Raw genomic sequence first — 7,288 nt, forward strand, 5'->3', positions numbered from 1 at the left:
TATTTCTTTTTGCATTATATGGCAATGTACACTATATTCTAACATATATAGTACACAAAATAAGATCCTTTAGAACAGTTTTATGCACAATACATGCAATATTACATTTATACATTGAATTCCAGGATGTGATTGGAGAAAAAAAGTTGGACTAGGCATGTTGGGTGAAGGAACCAGATGTTATATATCACATGGTAAATATACATCTGGTTTGGAGAGCAACTTCAGCATATGTAATATTGGCAGTGGTGCCTCTCAAGTGGTGGAACTATTTTACATTAACCAATTTAGGACTACACAAGTACCATCCAGCATCAGGATATAGCTGCAGGGTTTTGTGAACCATTCTTATTTGTAACTTTAGGAAACTGATGCTTTTCCTAGGCCATTTTAATATTACTACTTGAGTAATAGATCAGATAATAAGGATGATATATACAACCTCCAGCTAAAATCCTGTTATGGTCTAGACAGTGAACTGGAACAGCATAAGACAACTTTAAAACTACAGTTCTTTTTGGATCCCCCAAAGTGTATCTGCACTATTCTTCAAATGGGCCTCTTCCTCAGGAGTCAGAGTCACCTTCACAACTTCTGAGATTCCATTCTGTCCCAAGATGCAAAGAACACTAAGGTAAACAGAATCTTTTATTCCATAGAGACCCTTAGTCATGATGGAAATTGGATGCACCTGCCTATGATTCTTCATTATACTTTCTTCCAAATATTCCACAAATAGCCCAATGGCCCAGGAAGTGTAGCCTTTTCAGTTTGATCACGTCACAGGCACTGTCAACCACCTATTTGTGAACCTCTTTCCATTGTTCCTTATCTGCATCAGTGCCTAAGTCAGAGTGAAGATTCTTCAGGAAGACGCCAGCAACATTTACTCCACTGCACAGAGGCACACTAGAATCTCCATGCTCCCCAGGGACCCACCTATGCCAGCTTAATGGGTGAACTCCCAGCCTTTCCCCAATTAAGTAATGGAACCAGGATGAACCCAGATTACAACCACTTCCAATAACACGGTTTTTGGGAAAGCCACTTATCTTCCAAGCCACATAGGTCAAGATACCCACTGGATTGGAAACAAACAACTTGCAGTTTAGGCTGTATTTTACGATATTAAGAATGATTAATTTAAAATGTTCACGTTATGCTGGACCAAATTAAGAAGGCTTTCTCTCTGTGAAAATAACCAGCTTGGAGTTTGTAGTCACATTATAGTCTTTACCAGAGACAAATTTTGGTGTTCTAAGGAAAAGCCTTCTATGCTGGAGATTCGTCATCTCTCATTTCAATTTGTCTTCCACGACATCAACAAGAGCAAGTTCATTTGACAAGTCCTTCATTAAAATACAGATGGCCACAAGCGATGCTAACAACAGCAACCCTAACAACTGTAATCTTATTCTGGGGGGTATAGTCTTAAGAATATTCTGAATCAACTGATCCTTGAGAGCTGCTGTATTTGACTTAGAACCAAAAAGAATTGGGAGTGCATGTCGGGTGGGTGCACAGGCATTGACAGTGCACAAGGTTGGGTCCAGACTTGGTGGCAGCTGCTCCCCTAAACAGCATAATCTTAAAAATTAAGTTGATCAAAGAATAAGAAAATCTATCAATGTAACATATCACAATAATAGAATGAAGGTAAAAATCACATAATCATTTCAAATCAGGCAGAAAAGGCATTTCACAAAATGCACACCCTTTAATGATAAAAAAAAAAAGTCAGAAAGCAAGGAATTAAAGTGAATGTCCTCAACATGGACAATTACATTTATGAAAAACCCAGCTAATATCATACTCAGTTGTAAGAGACTTGAAAGCTTTATTCTTAAAATCTGGATCAAGACAAAAATGCCTACTTTTACCATTGCTATTAAACATTTTACTGGAAGTTCTAGCTAGAGCAATAAGACACACAAAGAAAGAAATAAAAAGCACCCAATTGTAAAGAAAAAAAGTAAAATTATCTTTATTCACAAATAACATAATCCCATATGTAGAAAAATCCCAAAGAATTCACTAAAAAAATCTAGTAGTAGAGCTAATAAACAAATTCAGCCAAGTTTCAGAATGTAATATCAGCATACAAAATCATTTGTATTTGTATTCACCAGAAATGAGCAATCCAAAAAGAAATAAGAAATTAAGAAAGCAATTACACTTAAAATCACATGTAAAAGAATTCAATACCTAGGAATAAATTTAACCAACAAGGTGAAATAAGTGTACACTGAAACTATAAGACATGCTGAAGAAAATTAATAAGATTTAAGTAAATGAAACACCCTATGCTAGTGGTATGAAGACTTACTATTGTTAAAGTATCAATATTACTACCCCAGCAATCTACAGATTCAATGTAATCCCTACCATATTCCAGAAGTCTTTTTTGAAAAATGGAAAAGCCAACCCTTAAATTCATATAGAGTTGTAAGCCAAAACATTCTTGAAAAAAAGTAGAAAGCCAGAATTCTGGAGGGATCTTTCCCCAATTTTAAAATTACTGCAAAGATACAGTCATCAAAAAAGTGTGGTGATGGCATAAGTATAGACATATAGACCAATGGAATAGAATTGAAAGTCCAGAAATAAATACATACACCTATTTCCAATTGATTTTTGACAAGGGTACCAAGACTATTCAATGAGGAGAAAATAGTTTTTTCAATGGATGATGCTGGGACAATTGGACTTCCACATGAAAAAGAATGAAATTGGACTCTGGCCTCATACCATATACAAAAATAAAGTCAATAGCAATGAGAAAGAATGAAATCTGGCCATTTTCAGCAATGTGGATGGAACTGGAGGGTATTATGCTAAGTGAAATGTCAGTCAGAGAAAGACTGATACCATATGTTTTCACTCATATGTGGATCTCGAGAAACTTAACAGAAGGCCATGGGGGAGGGAAGGGGAAAAAAGTTACAAACAGAGAGGAAGGGAGGCAAACTATAAGAGACTCTTGAATACTGAGAACAAACTGAGGGTTGATGGGGGGTAGAGAGAGGGGAAAGTGGGTGATTGGCACTGAGGAGGGCACTTGTTTGGATGAGCACTGGGTGTTGTATGGAAACCAATTTGACAATAAATTATATTTTAAAAAATCAAGTCAAAATGGATCAGTGGCCTAAATATAAAAGCTAAAACCATAGGGACACCTGGTGGCTCACTCAGTTAAGTGTCCGACTTAGGCTCAGGTCATGATCTCATGGTTCATGAGTTTGGGCGCCACATCATGCTCTCTGCTGTCAGCTCAGAGCTCACTTCAAATCCTCTGTTCCACTCTTTCTTTGTCCCTACCCCGCTTGTGCTCTCTCTCTCTCAAAAATAAATAAACATTTAAGAAAAAGCTAAAACTATAAAACCTTTATAAAAAACATAGATGTGAATCTTCATGGTCTTGGATTTGGCAGTCTTAGATATGACACCAAAGGAACAAAACTTAAAGTAGATAAATTGGACTTTATCAAAATTAAAATATTTTGTGTATTGAAGGACATTATCAAGAAACTGAAAAGAAAACCTACATAATGACAGAAAACATTTACAAATCATATATGTTATAAGAGTTTAATATTCAGAATATATAAAGAACTCTTACAACTCACCAACAAAAAACCAAAAAAATTAAAAAAAAAATAGGCAAAAGAATTTGTGACGACATGTATGGAGCTAGAAAGTATAATGCTAAGCAAAATAAGTCAGTCAGAGAAAGACATGATTTCACTCATTATGTGGAATTTAAGAAACAAAAAAGAAAAGGGAAAAAATAAGAAGGAGAGATTGAAATTAAGAAAAAAGACTCTTAAGTATAGAGATCAAACTGATGGTTACCAAAGGGGATGTGGTTGGGGGGATGGGATAAATAGGTGATGGAGATTAAGGAGTGCACTTGTGATGAGCAAAGCGTGATGTATGGAAATGTTGAATTACTATATTGTACATCTGAATCTAATATAACACTGTATTTTCATTCACTGGAATTAAAATTAATACATACATGCATACATAAATACCTAAATAAATAAATAAATGTTGAGGCACTGGGACAAATAGGCAAAATATTTGAATAGCCATTTCTCCAGGAAAATATAAAATGTCAAATAAACACATGAAAATATGCTGAACATCATATTCATTAGGGAAATGTGCACCAAAACCACAATAAGATATCACTTAGCCATTAAGATAACTATAATACGAAAAGAATGGAGTATGGTGAGGATGTGGGGACATTAAAACACTTGTGCCCTGTTGATGGGAATTTAAAAAGGTATAGTTGCTATGGAAAACAGTATGACAGTTCCTCAAAAAATTGAAAATAAAATTACTATATGATCCAGCAATTCCACCTCTGGGTATATCAGTCAGAGAAAGACAGATATCATATGATTTCACTCATATTTAGAATTTGATAGGAGAAGAGAAGGAAAAATAAGACAAAAGCAGAGAGGTAGGCAAACCATAAAACTCTTAAATAGAAAAATCTGAGGGTTGCTGGGGAGGTTATGGGTGAAATGGGTGATGGACATTAAGGAGGGGACTTTTTGGGATTAGCACTGGGTGTCATATGTAAGAGATGAATAACTGGGTTCTACTCCTGAAATCAAGACTACACTATATGTTATCTAACTTGAATTAAAAAAATAGTTTTAAAAAAAGGAAGTAGAATCTTGACACCCATGTTCACAGCAGCATTGTTAACAATAGCCAAAATGTGGAAGCAACCCAAGGGCCCATCATCAGATGAATGGATAAGCAAAATGTGGTATGTGCACATGATGAAATATTATTTAACCTTTTAAATAATGGAAATGCTGACACAGGCTACAACATGGGTGAATCTTGAGGACATTATGCTAAGTGAAATAAACCAGTAACAAAAAGGCAAATCCTGTATGACTCCATGTATATGAGGCATCCAGAGTAAAATTGAGACAGAAGGTAGAATGGTAGTTGCCAAGAAAAAGGCAAATAGGAAATTGTGTAATTGATATAGAGCTTCAGTTTTATAAGATGAAAAGAGTCCTGGATATTGTTTGCACTACAATGTGAATGTGCTAACACTACTGAACTGTGCACTTTAAAATAATTAATATGATGAATTTTTAGTGAAATAAGTCAGGCAGAGAAAGATACCATATGTTTTCACCCTTATGTGTATCTTGAGAAACTTAATAGAGGACCAGGGGGGAGGGGAAGGGGGAAAAAAAGTTACAGAGAGGGAAGGAGGCAAACCATGAGAACAAACTGAGCGTTGATGGGGGGTGGGGGATAGGGAAAAGTGTGTGATGGGCACTGAGGAGGGCACTTGTTGGGATGAGCACTGGGTGTTGTATGGAAACCAATTTGACAATAAATTATATATATATATATATATATATATATATATATATATATATATACACACACATATATATAATATTTTTTTAAATGTTTATTTATTTTTGAGAGAGAGAACAAGCAGGAGAGGGGCAGAGAAGGAGACACAGAATCTGAAGCAGGTCCCAGGCTCTGAGCTATCAGCACAGAGCCTGATGTGTGGCTTGAACTCATGAACTGTGAGATCATGACCTGAGGTGAAGTCGGATGCTTAACCAACTGAGCAACCCAGGCACCCCAAGATGGTAAATTTTATGTTATATATATTTTATCACAATTCTAAATAAATAATAAATAAATAAATATCAAAAGCTTAAAAACGAAAAGTGTTGGCAAAGTTATAGAGAAATTCAAACCCTCATATACTTCCGATGGAAATGTTAAATGAATGGTGCAGTCACTATGGAAAACAATTTGACAGTTCCTCAAAAATCCAAACATGGAATTATATATGACCTAAGCAATTCCACACACACACACACACACACACACATATATATATATACCCAAAATAATTGAAAATACAGACTCAAACTGATACTTATATCCCAATTTCATTGCAGCATTATGCACAGTGGCCACAATGGGGAAGCAACCCAGGTGTCTGTAAACAAATGAATGGATAAATAAAATGGATATATACATACAATGGAATATTATTCAGCCACCAAAAGAAATGACATTCTCAGAGAGGTTGCTGCCTGTTTTCTCCTGTAGGATTTTGATATTTTTGTGTCTCACATTTAGGTCTTTGATCCATTTTGAATTTATTTATGTGTATGATGCAAGAAAGAGGTCCAATTTCATTCTTCTGCATGTCGCTCTCCACTTCTCCCAGCACCATTTGCTAAAGAGACTTTTTGTCCATTAGATACTCTTCCCTGCTTTGCCAAAGATGAGTTGGTCACATATTTGTGAATCCATTTCTGGGTGTTCTATTCTATTCCACTGATCCATGTGTCTGTTTTTGTGCCAGTACCATCCATCTTGATGATTACAGCTTTGTAATACACCTTGAAGCCTGGAATTGTGATGCCTCCCGCTTTGGTTTTCTTTTTTAATGTTACTTTGGCTATTTCAAGTCTTTTGTGGTTCCATACAAATTTTAGGATTTTTTTTCTAGCTCTGTGAAGAATACTGGTGCTATTTTGATAGGGATTGCATTGAATTGTAGATTGCTTTGGATAGTATTGACATTTTAACAATATTTGTTCTTCCACTTCATGAGCAATGGAATATTTTTCAATTTTTTGTGCATTCTTCAATTCCTTTCATAAGCTATCTATGGTTTTCATGTATAGATTTTTCACCTCTTTGGTTAGGTTTATTCCCAGGTGTCTTAGGGGTTTTGGTGCAATTGTAAATGGGATCGATTATTGATATCTCTTTCTGCTGCTTTATTATTGGTGTATAGAAATGCGACTGATTTCTGTACTTTGATTTTATATCCTGTGATATTGTTGAATTCTTGTATCAGCTCTAGTAGTATTTAGGTGGAGTCTTTCAGGTTTTCCATGTAGAGTATCATGTCATCTGCAAAGAGTAAATGGATGCTTGATATGGATGCTTCCTCGTTGATATGGATGCTTTTTATTTCTTTTTGTTTTCTGATTGCTGAGGCTAGGGCATCCAGTACTCCATTGAACACCAGTGGTGAGAGTGGACATCCCTGTTGTGCTCACAGTAACTTCTTTCTTGACGTGTCTTCAGAGGCAAGGTAAATATAAGCAAAAATGAACTATTGGGACCTCAACAAGATAAAAAAGCTTCTGCACAGCAAAGGAAACCATCAATAAGACTCAAGAGCAACTGACAGAATGGGAGAAGATATTTGCAAATGACATCAGATAAAGGGTTAGTATCCACAATCTATAAAGAACTTATCAAA

General features: G+C 35.6%; 1 pseudogene; it reads right to left on the bottom strand.

Annotated features, from left to right (window-relative positions):
* Positions 1-505: 505 nt before the first annotated feature.
* On the bottom strand, positions 506-1,307 carry LOC145714489 (L-lactate dehydrogenase A chain pseudogene; annotated as a pseudogene).
* Between the last annotated feature and the right edge of the window lie 5,981 nt (positions 1,308-7,288).

This window comes from Panthera onca, chromosome X (genome assembly GCF_046562875.1).
Source record: "Panthera onca isolate mPanOnc1 chromosome X, mPanOnc1 haplotype 2, whole genome shotgun sequence".
NCBI classification, from domain to species: domain Eukaryota; kingdom Metazoa; phylum Chordata; class Mammalia; order Carnivora; family Felidae; genus Panthera; species Panthera onca.